This window comes from Meriones unguiculatus, chromosome 8 (assembly GCF_030254825.1).
Source record: "Meriones unguiculatus strain TT.TT164.6M chromosome 8, Bangor_MerUng_6.1, whole genome shotgun sequence".
Classification (NCBI taxonomy): domain Eukaryota; kingdom Metazoa; phylum Chordata; class Mammalia; order Rodentia; family Muridae; genus Meriones; species Meriones unguiculatus.
The window spans coordinates 100811726-100826181 of NC_083356.1; the positions used below are offsets into that span (position 1 = coordinate 100811726).

Sequence of the window (14456 nt, forward strand, 5' to 3'; positions counted from 1 at the left end):
TATGATGCTCTCATAGGTTTTTTGTCCTAGCTACCTTTTGCCCAAGAAGCAAATAGTTTAGGAGTACAAAATGACTATCATTCATTCTGTTCACAGATTAGATAGGTCATACATAGAAGGCGTTGCTTGTCTGTTCCATAGTACCTGGAATTTCAGCCTGGAAAATTTGAATGCATGCAGATGATGGGACCAGCCAGGCCTGGAATCATCTGGAGTCCTCTTTCTGGAACCTGGCCTGGGAGAACAAATAGGATCACCTCAGCGTAGTCTATTGACTAAAAGCTCTTAGAATGACCTCACTGTAGGGCTTCCCAAACCTGTGGGCTGAGTTCCAAGAGGGAGCTGAAGAGAGACCATCTTAGAGGCAACTGTTCCAAGAGAGGCAAATGGAGACTATATGATCTTTTCAGAATTTGCTCACGGAAGTCATGTGACATCACTTCTGCCATGTTTTATGGGCTACCAGCATGTCTCCAGGGTCACACCAGATTCAAAAGAAGGCAGTGAGATTTCATTTCTGGGTGGGGAATGTCCAGAACCCATTCAGGGAAGCTTATGGAATGGGAGAAGTTTTTCAGTTGCGTTCCCTCTGGATCCTGAATGAGCCTTGCAAGGGTGAATCTGCTACTTTAGAACAGGGCGGTAGAAAGTTGGTGTCTAGATGCAGAGCCAGCCTGTCTGTGCCTGTACTCTGAGTCCCAGATTTTCTTCAATCTTTTGATAAGGATGATTAGGTTTGATGACATCAGCAGTAGACTCCTCACTGCCTGTGTCTGGAATATGGAATGCCCAGCTATTCCTTAAAATACCGGTTTATACACTGAATACTTTGGTCTGAAGTCATTGATAATTTTTGTGCAGATTTTTTTCTTGCCAATTTACAGCAGTGCCGTGTAAATGTGAAATTAAACCCATGGCATGAAATGCGCATGATGAGTAAACCTTCGGTCTGTGCTGAGTAGACTCACTTAGGGCCTCACTAAGCCTGAAGTAACAGGGGACAGCTGTCAGTGAAAATGCTATGCTCTGCAAAGTCAGCCCATATAAATATTTTATTTAGCCGAGATAATAACAGATTCATAGAATAACATTTTTTTTTCTAAACTGTTACACTCAAATATGATTTGTAAAGTCTCAACTGCAGATTTATCTCTAGTGAAGTGGAGTTATTTAAACAAAGTAAAGAAATTGCCAGCGCCTTTCTATTAGAACAGCATGTGTCTCAAATCTAGTCATCTGGTCCAGGGGCTTCCTACTTTCTCGAAAGCGACCATTTTCTCAGTTAAGATAAATATAACCTACATGTTTTTTTTTACAGAAACATTTTATTTTGTTGATTTTGAAACATAATTCTTAAGAAATCAAAATAACCAATGACAAGGCATAATTTGAAATTTCTAGGAATTTGAAACATACAGGATAAACTGTCATGATGATTTGCTGCCACCCATGCTCTCCTTGACAACTAACCCTGTTCCTATTGTCCTTCTCTACCCGAGGAAGCAGTTTAATTCATAAGAAAAGATGAATTAGGGGGCAGGAGAACTGTCCGAGAGCTGTTCATCAAGAGCTGGGGATGTTTGCAAATAATCCTCTCATCCTTTCAAGCTGGTCCAGAGTGGGAAGGGGACTGTCACACTACTCCAGAAAGAACGGTTGGAGGAGGGCGTCTCGGTTGGTGACGACTTCTCCAGTCCTAGTCCACAGAGACCAGAAACCTTAGGGACACTGAAATGGGAGAAAAAAAAACAACAACACTTTTTTTCCCCAGGCACAAAGAGAGGGTTGGCTTACTCCGAATTTGGACACCACTTCAGGATTACGGTGACACCTTCTTCCTAAAGATGGCAGAGCAGTCATGGAAAGCATCAGGTGGTAAGCCGCCCCAGAACCGCAGCAAGGACAGCTGGACCCGCTTAGGGAAATAGCTGCACTTGATCTGTGAAATATCATACATGCACAGTGACATTTTCCCATTTCGTTCATACACTGTTTTAAAAATAAATGTTTTATCTTGATTCACACATTTATGCTTGAAATAATTTAAGTCACTTAAAACTACTGAAAAGTCTAGTTTGAGGGCTAAGACAGCTACTTCCTCTATTTTCTTCTTCCTTTTTTTTTTTTTTTCTTTTTTGGTAAGACTAATCAAATAGATCACATGGCATTTTCTTCAAATCCTCTTCCATGTAAATGAAACAATATGAATGAGATAGATGAAAAATGTGAAACATTAGTAATTAGTATTTTATGAGTTCTGGCTGTGTACAGGGCACACATGTCTTCTTAGACATTCTCTTGCTTAGCAGTTACCACAAATCCCTAAAGCAGACAGCCTCATTATCATCCCATTTTATAGGCGAGTACCTGAGGGTAAGAGTTTAAGGAAATCACTTTAAATCGCCAACTAATTAATAAGTGTCGCAGCCAGACCGGACAGCAGTTCTCTGTGCCTTGCGGGCTTCCTTCTACTTTCAAAAGCATAATAACCAAATTCAGTGTCGTGCTGATGCAGCAAAATCAGAAACTGCTCGGTTCCAGTGATTGACAAACACAGTTAGTTCAAGAAAATTCTTAACCGGCCAAAACTCCAACCTGAGACGCACCAGGCTGATGCTGGGAGGCTGATGACATTAGTTTGACAAATGAGGAATGAACATTGTCACCCTTGGGCAAGGCAGTACGCTTTCTTAACAGAGGTGCCCAGTTGGCCAGTATTGTAGGTCTCAAACTTTAGTATCCCAAGATTGAAATGAAATCTCAACCGGGTGTTCAGGGTGCAGATGGGGACTATGGTAGCAAATCACAACCAACTCAAGCATTCTGCTAATTCAGCATAGCTATATGGCCAGTGTGGAAGAGCCCCAGTAGACTCTGTAATTTGTAATCAAGATGTTATCCAGAATGTTTCCTGATCAAAAGCTAATTCTTGCCAAATACTGATTTCTTCAGATGTTTGTGTTAACGGTTGCTTTGCTGAGCACTGGGCACCTTGTTGAGCTTTATGTGGGCATACTGAATGTGGACCGCCAAATAAGGGCATTCTTGCAATCTCATTTTTGGTGGATAAGGTGCAGGCTTGGGGAACTTAAGAGTTTTCCTAAAGTCAGGTGGGAGGTAGGACAGCCAGACCTGTACAGTCATAAGTAAAGTGAAGAACTGTGGTGTAATGGTTCCCATGACTGATAGGTAAAGAGGATGAGAAGGGGAAAGGGGAGCCAGCCATACCAGAAAGGAGATGGCTGTTGCCTCCTTTACTGGTTCTTATGAAGACTGTTCTTTCAAGAGCTGCTCTTCCTGTTGAAAGAAATGTGGCCATCATCTATTTCTCGTGGTCCGTCGATGCCTTCCTGGTTCCTCCTTGTCTCTCTGCAGTTTAGCTCTGCATTCTATGTCCTCACCCACCCTCTAGCCAGCCCCGCTGTCCACATACTCACATGCAATCTGCCATCTAAATCTCTGTTCCTGGGTGGACAGAGGCATGACTACTCAATGAACTAGACTGAACTTGCTCTTGAAACTGCTAGAGATCCCTCTTGCCCGGTGGTGTCCCCTGTACCTTAGTGCTAGCGTTCCCAAGGAGAGCTCAGACAGTCTGCCTCACAGATCCAGTCAAGTGCACCCCCATTCCCCCAAGACTCGGCTCCACATCTTTCCTCCCTCAATTGCCACACTCTTCCCAAGGAAAAGGCCTCCCACTACCTTTCAACCAGCTCTAGACTGAACTTCTTTTTCTTCTTCTTTTTTTTTTTTCCATCTTATCACCACACCCCTCCACTGGAAAAATTTATGGAAGGCCTACAAAGTCTTGGCTCGGTTCTGAGGGAGATTACGCCCAAGCCCAGTGATAAAAGCAATCCCAGGGGATTCAGGACAGAACTTGACATTTATTAGATGTCCTAAAGAACAAAGATAATGAAGGAACAGAGAAGAGATTAGCAGAGAGGGAGGGGTCCAAGAAAACATGGAGCTTGAAAAGCTCCTGGAAAGAGCTCATTCAAAGAACAAAAGGCCACAGTGCTAAGTGCCACTGAGGGGGTCAGCATAATAATCGAAACCTGACTATTAGATTTCACATAAGCTTCAACAGATATGTTTACCCAAGCAGATTCAGTAGAGGTCGCGTATCAGGAAGCAAAACTGCAGTGTATTAAAGGGAAAGTGCAGAAGACACTATGGAAATTGAATCTATAGAGCACTGTGATTAGCAGAACGGCTGGCCTCTGCCTCACCACTCGCCTTATTTAGGCTTGCTTTCTTGGCTTTGCTCCCAATGTGTGTGGTTAACCAAAGTCCATAGACAGAACTGCAACATCTTTTAAGACACTTGATGATACTAGGCAGTAGAGAAACTGCAGAGGCTAAAGATGAATACAGGGCTAGGAAGAAGTGAGTTTTGATTTTTTGTTTTCTTTCTTTCTTTCTTTCTTTCTTTCTTTCTCTCTCTCTCTCTCTCTCTCTCTTTCTTTCTTTCTTTCTTTCTTTCTTTCTTTCTTTCTTTCTTTCTTTCTTTCTTTCTTTCTTTTGACAGGGTTTCTCTCTGTAGCCTTGGCTGTCTTAAACTTGCTTTGTAGACTTGGCTGGCCTTGAACTCACAGAGATCCACCTGTCTCTGCCTCCCAAGTGTAAGTTTCATTTTTTTAAGATAGAAAAGATTTGCATATCATTAAAAGAGACTGATATTATAGCAAACTTGAAGTCAGAATTCTTGCTCTATTTGTTTGTTTGTTTGTTTACCATATGTGTGTGTGTGCCTGAGTGTATGTTCGTGCACCATGTGAGACTAGGAGCCCATGGACGTCATGAGAGGCCATCAAATCCTGTGGAATTGGAATTATAGAAAGTTGTGAACCACCCCCTAGGTGCTGGAAATTGAATCCAGGTCCTCTGCAAGGGCCTTTTAAGTGCTTTTCACTGCTGAGTTATCTCTCTAGTCCCCAGGGCTCTTGCTTTGATGTAGCAAAAGCCCAGGATCAACAATAGACACTAAATACATAATAATTGATACTTATACAATCTCTATACTACAGAGCATTTTAATAAGACACAGTGCCATGAATTATCAGGCATTCTGGGGGTATAGTACAGGAGCCTTCCATGGCTTTGAGGAGAGGTCAAGGTTGGTTAGGTTAAAAAGATTGGTGTGAAAAGAAAACTCAGGCACAGTAGAAGAATTATGCAAAGGCTTCAAGGGGGTGAATGAGAGGATAGTACCTAAGGGTAACCAAGAAGATATAGTTCGGCTTGTCTGCAGGCAGGCAAAAGGTCACAGAGGGGATAAAGTTGCAAATAAGGAAGAGGAGGCTTCCTGGGAAGGAAACAGAACCCTTTAGGCAGCTTCACAGGGGTGCTCCGGAGCTGATGTCAACAAGTCAAAAAACGGAAATAGCCTCTCATTTGTTTATGCTCATTGGGTTAGGCCCCAGCCTTCCTGGGGCTTCCTTTCCCAAACCTCTGCCTTCAGCTCTGCACTTACTGCTCCCCTTCCTGGTCAGAAGGTTAACCTCTGCTTGAGATGTCTCCTCGCTTAGAAAGGTACAGCGCGGGGGGGGGGGGGGGGTAGAGGTCAACTGGAGGCTCCTAGCAGGGCTCACTGGCTCAGCATCATCACTGAGTCCTCCCAGGTGCTGGCTCAACAGCTCTCAGTGCTCTTTCCTCCCTCTGATGCAGAGACACTGCCCTATTTTAATCTTCACTTCCTTGTTTGGCCCATTGCTACACCTTCCCAACCTTCTTTCCGCCTTCCACCCACAGGGCATACATTTAACACGTGTCTTTAGTAATCATATATAGAGATGTGGCTCTTCTCCATAAGAGGAATCCTTGACACATTCCCCACCACTTGAAGAGTAGAGCCCAGACTCCTCTGCTTAGCTGCCATGCCTCTCGGAATCTGAAACCTTTCAGTATCCTCTCTTGCTTTGCTGTATCCATCACATTTCCAGGCTGTTTGCAATCCTTCTACTTATGTACAGGGAGGCTGGAAATCCCCTTTTCAACATCTCCAGGTAGTCACCCCACTTATTTCTGTATCAGGCCCCCAGACCTTAGCATAACTGATGCCATGATGAAAGTACCACCCAGGCCTTAGAACCCAGTACATAGGCAGCACCACCGCCAAAACAAACACAAAAACCTAATCCATCAAAGTCCATGGTTCTGGAAAAGTCCCTAAATCTACTAACCTTGCTTTTTGGCTTCTGTAGTTCCGCTTCCAGCTAACTGTTCTTGCTAGCTGGGGTGTGTCAACTCAGAATGTGGGTTTTGTGCTTAAAAAGCACACCCCGAGAAAGGCTTGGAACTTCACTGGAGGGCCAAACACCCAGTGGAGTTGCTAGTTGGTTAATGAAGACTTTCCATTGGCTTAAACCCATGGCTGAGTGGTTATTTCTGATGGACGCCTCACAATTCTTACCACCTTTAGAAAGTCCCGGACCTTCTTTCTCCATGTGCCACGCTGCTGGGTGCAAGTCCCACAGCCAGCACTTAACATAACTGTCACAGTTGTGGAAATGCTCCCTGTCACTCCCATTTAAACATGTTTAATGACTGAAGGTTACTGATTTTGAGATTCCCTGAATCTAGCATAGTACCAGGTAGCCAGCCAGCATGAAGGGAGAATGGAATCACTTTCTTGTAGGGGTTCAAGCTCACAATGAAACCATGTTGAGATTTTGGATTAGAAGGAAGACTATTGAGGAGTCAACCCTCACGCCTGAACTGGAATCAGATCACAACAGAAAACATCCGAGAGCCATTTTCGGTCACCCATTATAATTTGATGCACTTTATTTTTTATTATGTTCTCGGAAAGAGACACGAAGTGTCTTGTAAAGATAACACAAAGTTTCAGAGGATAATTGTGGTGATGACTGAAAGTTGTAATTACTCTCTTTTTTATCAACCAACATCTGATTTTTTTTTTCCAGGCAGACATAGGCCAAGAGAATAAATTAATCAACTTATTACAGTTTCCATTGTCTCATGCAATCACGGCTGGTCATATGATAGAGCTCCTCACAAGGAGATAAAATGGCAGGTGCTTAATTACATTTCTTTCCATTAAGCTAGGGGAGTGAAGCCGCCAAGCTGAGAGCAGGAGATAGAGTGATGGGAAGCATATTCCTCTCCTGTGAGGGGAGCAGCAGAAGACTACTTGCTTATGTGCTTTTACTCCACCTCTGTGGAGTTACCCTTGCTCAAGCCAGAGCTCATTCCTACCCAACAGAATAACTAATGCAGAAGCTGTTGAGAAACAAGAAATGAAAGGAAAACCAAGGCAAAAGCATAAAGCAGGGTCAAGAGTGTATCAGTGGGAACACGTGTGTGCCTGTGTGTGTGTGTGTGTGTATGTGTGTTACTTACCATGAAGTGCTGCATACATGTGGACAGGTCATATAGTTGTTTCTAAGATGTCTAGAAGATAGTAAGGTTAGTTGCTTGTCTAAGAGAATATCAAACATTGAAGGAGAAAATTAATTTTAAAAGCACAGCAAGACAGAGCATTCTGTCCGAGGTATCTTATAAAAGGTAGACAGCAGGTCAAAAGGAGCGGCACCTTTATGTGGACAAACATTTGTGTTGGTTGTGTTAACTGATGGTCTCATCCAAAGTACAACAAGGCAAAAAAGATTATTTAGACCAATGAACGGGTCTCACATCCTTCATAGCTTTCAAGTCTTTCATAGCTAGACTTGCTGTTCTCGGGCAAACCACATCAAAAATACGGTGGGAACCGCAAGCCTCTGAACAAAATTGCATTTATTCCCGCCCATGACCCCCTCCTCAAATTTAGCTTGCCAATTCAAGAGTTGAAAACTCAAAGTCAAGAATGAAGCTTTTCTACAAATTCTTGACATTTAGCAGCAGCAGCAAGGACTTCCATCATAACACACCTATGTTGTCCTTTGAAGTAGGTAAACAGCTGTCCTGGGCTACCCAGTGTAAGACCTGGGGTCTCACAGCTCAGGAGTTCAATTGCACCTTTCCCAGAAACTCCCCCAGACCAAGACTCGAGGTTTATTAACCATTGCACAATGGGGTTACCCCTGCTGGTCAGCAAAGAGTGGCACCGGGAGACAAAGGCCTTTAGGTTTTTAAAAGAAAAATTGTGGGAAATTTGAAGTTGCAGTTTTGGCAACTTAGGATTGGATGAGGAGGCTATAAAGTAAGATAATTGGTTAGTCTTAGGTGTTCAAGCTTGGCCAGTCCTGCCAAGTGTGGATGCAGCTGCAATTGAAGGTGGGGGTGGTTAGCTCATCCTTGAAGATTAGGGGCTACAGACTTTTGGCTGGAGGTCAAAAGCTACTCAGAAGAAGTCTAGGTTCGTTGCTAAGAAACGCTATCTCAAGGACAAGGGTCTGGTCCTTCCTTTGCTGAGTGAAGGTCATTGCTTGCTTGCCTTTTTTTAGATCTGTCCTCACAGATAGGGTCACATTCCTCCATTCTCTGGAAAGATACTAAAAGGCTTTAGCTTAATCTGGACCTAAAACTCAAAACAATAGGCTTTAGAAGACATATAGGTTACAAAATTAGTCTAACCCTTTCACCAGGACCAAAGGGTTTGCTGGTACACAGGATTTCAGTGCTATAATCAGGATAACCCTGGGTAAACTGGGGTAGTTAAGTATGAGTGTGGAATCAGACAGCTTAATAGTGTGTGTGTGTGTGTGTGTGTGTGTGTGTGTATTCAAGTGTGCATGCCTCTTTCTGTGGAGATTAAGGGGCACACAAAGATACATGCTTGAGTCCATAGGTATCTGCAATATCCTGCACTCTCGCTGACTGGACTAGAATCTTGTTTCATTAAATCAATTTTATTTCTTTTTAAAAACTTTTTATTGATTTCTCACTAATTTCACATCATGCCCTAATCATCTCCCTGTCCCTTCATATCATCCCTCCTCTCTTGCAACCTCCCCCTGCCAAAAGAAAACCAAAATTAAAAAAAAAAAACAACAACAAAAGCAAAACTAACAAATAAAAACCGATCTTGCCATGGAAGTTTAGGTGTTTTGCACAGTATACCCTTTTGCCCAAACAGCTTTACTTGCAAATATTCATTGCAACAAGTCATTGGTTTGATTGGAAGCCTCTGGCTTCTGCTACACCATCAGTACTGGGTCCTCACCCAGACTCCTTTTGGAAATGTGGATATCTTGTGTCATGGAGATCCTGTAGCTTTGGATCTGAGAGGCTTGCCATCTCAGAGCCCTGGATCTGGACCTGGATGAAAGTTGAATTGGTCAGCCCGCTAGCTCTAGAGAGCCCAACTCTCCTGCGGGCCACAGGTAGTGAGTGACGAGGGGACCTCTCTCTCCCTTACTCATGTCACTGGCAGATGAAAGGAGGGGCCGGCTCACCCCACCACCACCACCAAGACTGCTCTCTCATTCTCCCACACTCTGGACCAGCTTACCCATCTGCCCCAGGTCTCAGGGTTGGGGAGTGGATGGAAATGGAGGATAGGTGGTGGGTGGGAGGTAGGGGGTGAGGGGTTCCCAAGCCACCACAAGGGAGACAAGGGGCAGGGCCAGCTTTCTGGAGTGCAGCAGTTGGTGAGGGGCAGGCCAGCTCAGACATCAACGTGCCCTCAGGTGGCAGCCCATACCAGGGACATCTGAATGGACTTCAGTGACATGAGCCTTGGACACAGACCCTGGCTTCAGGAGGACCACAAACACTCAGCATGGCCTGGCGCAGCAGCGTGGGCCTGCACAAAACCATGGCAGCACAGGTGGCTATGTAGGCTCCCTGATCAGGCTGGGTGTCTTTTTTCTGGCTACGCTTGGGCCCCAGGGGGTCCTCATTAAATCAATTTTAAATGGCTACCAATACATGAGCATGTTCTTCAGGTAGGTTAGTTGCTTTTTTCATTTCTGGAACCAGTAAGAAAAACAGAAGGCGCCACAGTTATTTGAGCTGGTGGAATGTGAATCTATATATACTCCACGGTGGTGGAGAGGGCGTGGTTCCAGGTACCTACTGGTTACAATGTATTCAGCTAGCAGGGCTCCTTGTTATATTGTATCCAGTTAGGAAACAGCCACAGGTGGTGAGCAATGTGGGGACCACTCTCTCCTTTACTCATGTTACATTGTAACATGATAATCACTGGTCTTCCTCTTCACGCTTCCTCTTTTTCCTGCTTTGATTCAGTCCAGGCCTCTACTTCACACTTAGAATGGCTCTTCCTTCTTCAGATCAATGTCTCTGCAAACACCTTCAGAGATGTTCTTAGGAGTGTCTCTACCAGGTGATTCTAAATTCAGCCAAGGGCTGGCGAGATGACTCAGCAGGTAATGACACTTGCTGCCAAGCCTGATGATTTGACTTTGATCCTCACGACCTGCATGATGGATGGAGGGAACCAAAATCAACAAGCTGTCTTTTGACTCCCACATGCTGTACACACACACACACACACACACACACACACACACACACACACAAAATGAAAACTGCTTTTAAAATTCAGCCAGGTTGAAACTGAAATTTAACCATTCCAACAATCTACAGTGGTTGATGGCTCTGCTGCACTCTCATACAAAAGCCATGTTACCTAGACAGGAAAAAAGTGTTGATTTGCTAACTGCTCACAGGAAGACTGCACAGTAGCTGACTTAAGAGGCCTAGAGGCATTTTCTTACGCTCTTCTGCAACTATCAACCTCCCTGTCAGAAGGCTTTTCCCATCATTCTTTTCTCTCTTGATAAGTAGCATGCTCATAAAATTTGGAAGACATATTAGCACCAATCTTCTAAATTCAAGTAGCTTGGCCAGCACCTAACCTGAGACTAAGCAGGAAAAGCGCTATACACTAACTCTAAAGAGCTCGAGGGTTAGGGGATAATCTGTCATTTCTTTCTCTGAATTTCTACTTCATGCTCGATAATTCTAGATTTGTAATTACCTTTCTTTGTTGTTGTTGGTTCTTCAATATTACCTTACAAAGCATCTTTCGGTATTTGTAAACCATTTCCAATTTTTCTCTAGTTAAAGACTACACTCACTGCTTTTAGTAATACAGTGACCGGTCTTGATCCAAAGGTGAACCAACCTGATGAACGCACATCAAGTCTTTCCTGTGCGTCCCCATTTTACAAGGGCCTGTTCTGGAACATGATAAGAAAAACTGTGTTGGAAATATTTCTGGACAAATTAAAAGCAGGAAATACCAGAGATTTCGTGTCCTGAACTCTCATGAGATTTATTGTCCAATTATGCAGTTTCAGCATGAGCCTGGGATACGCCTGTGAACGTTTTGGTGTGAATTCCAAGTGGACCAACTTGGAGAGAGTGGGGATTTCATCCATCACTTAGCTTTTCTCTGATGAGGGGTTGTGTGTCACCATTTATCACAAAGATACAAGATCTTTTGAAGTTGGCTCTTTGGGCTCCTCTGTGAAATTGACAATATAAAATGAACAAACTAATAAGCTGACCAAATTGCTCTAAGTCTACAGCAGTCCAGATTTCTCTTAAAATTATTTAAGTTTTATCTTTTCAGGTGTTTTTAGAATGGCTTATATGTAGCATTCTTAATCTGATGTGACATTCTGAATTGTCCTTCATTCAGAATGTCTGCATCAATGACAAACTTGGGTGATGTAAAACCTGAAGCCACATCCGGGCTTCCATTTCAGGCAAATGGAAGGAACTAGAAAAGTTTATCCTGAGTGAGGTAACCCAGACCCAGAAAGATACACATGGTATGTGCTCACTTATCAGTCAGTTTTGGCCATATAGTACAGGATAACCATATGCAGATCACAATACACAATTCACAGATCCAAAGAAAATAGGTAACAAGGAGGACCCAAGAGAGAATGTTCAAATCTCACTCAGAAGGGGAAGTAGAATAGACAGTGGAAGTGGTTGAAGAGAGGGAACAAGGTAGGAGAGGGAGCACCCCTCCCAATGCAGCTCTCCCCAGGTCTGACTATCACCCTCATTTCTCTCTGTAGGAGGACAGAGGGCCTGCAGAGAGAAGAGAAACTGTGGGTGGGGGCATCTCTGTGACAAGCTGGAGACCTAAGACAGGGTAGGCTCCTGGGAGGATATGGGGTGACTCTAGCTGAGACTCCTAGTGGCAGGGGTCATGGAGACTGAAGAAGCTGCCCTCTAACTAGACAAGACTCCTAGTGGAGGAAGGGGAACACCATCCCACCCCCCAAAAAAAACTTCCACCCAAAATTTACCATGTCTACAAGGTGTGCAGGGATAAAGATAGAGGGAATGTCCAACCAATGCCTGGCCCAACCTGAGACCCAGCCCATGGGAGAGAGCCAACTCCTGACACTATTAAGGATACTCTGCTATGCTTCAGGTGGGAACCTCGTGTAGCTGTCTTCTGAGAGGCTCCACTCAGCAGTAGATCAAAACAGGTATGTGAGTCACAGCCAACCTGTAGGCAAAGCATAGGGAGTCTTATGCAAAAGTGGGGGGCAGGATAGAAGGACCTGAAGGGGACAGGAGCTCCACAAGAAGACTAACAGAGCCAAGTAACCAGGCCCAGAGGGGCTTATGGAGACTGAAGCACCAACCAAGGACCATGCATGGACTGGACCTAGGCCCCTACACAGATGTGGCTGATGGGCACCTTAGGCTTCATGCGGGTTCCCTAGTAAGGAAAGTGAGGGCTGTCTTTGAAAAAGACTATTGCCTGCTTTTTGATCACTTTTCCCTGGTGGGGCTGCCTTGCCCCACCATAGAGGATGTGCTCAGTACTGATTTGACTTGATGAGCTGGTGTGGGTTGGGGGGATTTTCCCCTTTTCTGAGGAATAGGAGAGGGGGAGTGGGAGAAGAAGGAGGGTTGTGGAATTGGGAAGAGAAGAGGGAGGGGGCTATGATCAGGATGTAAAGTGAATAAATAGGTTAATCAATTAAAACCAATCAGCAGTCAGGTGTGCATGACTGGTGGACGGACAAATGATGTCTATCAATTGCTTTGTTTTGCTTTGCTTTCACTTCTTCATTGATTCATGCAGGCATATTCTTAAGGAGCGTTACAAAATATCTTTGTTAGGCATGCTCATTGCTGCATAACTGTTGCCTGTGACCCACTTGAGGAACATAAGAAAACCTACATAGGAAATGTTTTATAATCAATGCACAAATCTATGAAAGATCTAGGCACTGTGGAGTGTGCACATCTATCTATCTATAAAATAGCCATCAATATAAGGGAGGTGACAAAGTGACTGTTTTTATAAGGAATCTGTTTAAGTATGCGTCGGCCACTGGTTTTTAAGAAAGGTGTCCGAATAAATAAGGATCTGAGACACTCTGTTTCCTCTACAGCTCGGGGCATACAAAGTCAAGATTCCTGTTCTTTCCCCAAGCCATTTCCTTCATCCATTTCTCAACCTCTTGACTGGTCGTCTGCTTATCGCCTGCTCCATCCTTCATATGTGACACCTACAATGGCTTTTCCGCCTCTGATCTTTCAGATTTTCTTCCCCAAGTGTAACTGATACTTGCTGGTTGATTATCCAGTCTCCATAAAGGCCTAGAGTAAATAACCAACCTGGCATTCTCTAGACCCATCCTTTTCTTTTACTGACAAGAAATCCTAGACGGCAGCTGGCTACGACTCAGCAACTCACCTGAGACTCCCGGCAATCCTTAAGGTGGAAGCTTGGGATCTTCCAAGTCAAGTGCAGCGTGCAGCTTCCTGAATTAAGACTCATGACCTTGGAAGAGTGGTCGACGCTTTGCTCACCTCAGTGTGGACCAGCCACCGCCACAGTGCAGCGAGTGTGTGTGATGGCTGGCTTGTTTATAATTCTCTATTTACTTAAAAATGTGGAAATGGGAACTGCGCTGTGAACACTACCCCAAGCCTCATTCCTACACTTCAAGTCTTTGGGAACCTCTGATCCTCACTGGGTCTCAGTTGGCAAAACGGTGGAACTGAGGGATGGAGAACCACGAAGGTCTCACCCTGCTTCGAGAATCATAGGCCATAACAATTACGCCAACATTTCTTAGTTTACCTAACACAGTTTACTTAACTTTTGAAACTTCAGACTATACACAAGTAAGTAAAGTAAAAATGCCAACCAAGCTGTTGTTCACAAATACTTTCATTCACATAAGTGCAAACATTTACACATACTGACACATACAAACATAGGAACGGCAGACGCTGGTTCTGTGCTATGTGAGTTAATTCCTGGGTGTTGTTTTAGGCTGGCTTCCCCCAGTTCTTGGGTCAGGGGTGGATACACAAATGTAGCTCTCCGTCTTCCTAATAGAAGATATGAAAAGTGACTTACAAGAATTGCTTGTGTAATTATTTGCACATAAATAATTAGCTTTATTCTTATTTGCAATAAAGTAGGGAAAGCCACAAGTCATTTTCATTTTTATGGAAGTCTTTTGGATTACTTCCTTTTAAAATCTGCTTCCAAGCAGCATTTAAATATGATTTTTGTTTAATTTAAACCAATT

General features: G+C 43.9%; 1 long non-coding RNA gene across 1 annotated transcript; it reads left to right on the top strand.

Annotated features, from left to right (window-relative positions):
• The first annotated feature begins 5422 nt into the window (after positions 1-5422).
• LOC132656038 (uncharacterized) lies at positions 5423-14077 on the top strand. Its single transcript, XR_009593994.1, has 3 exons — positions 5423-5535; positions 12329-12386; positions 13305-14077. It is a non-coding gene; the product is annotated as an uncharacterized LOC132656038 (long non-coding RNA).
• Positions 14078-14456: the final 379 nt, after the last annotated feature.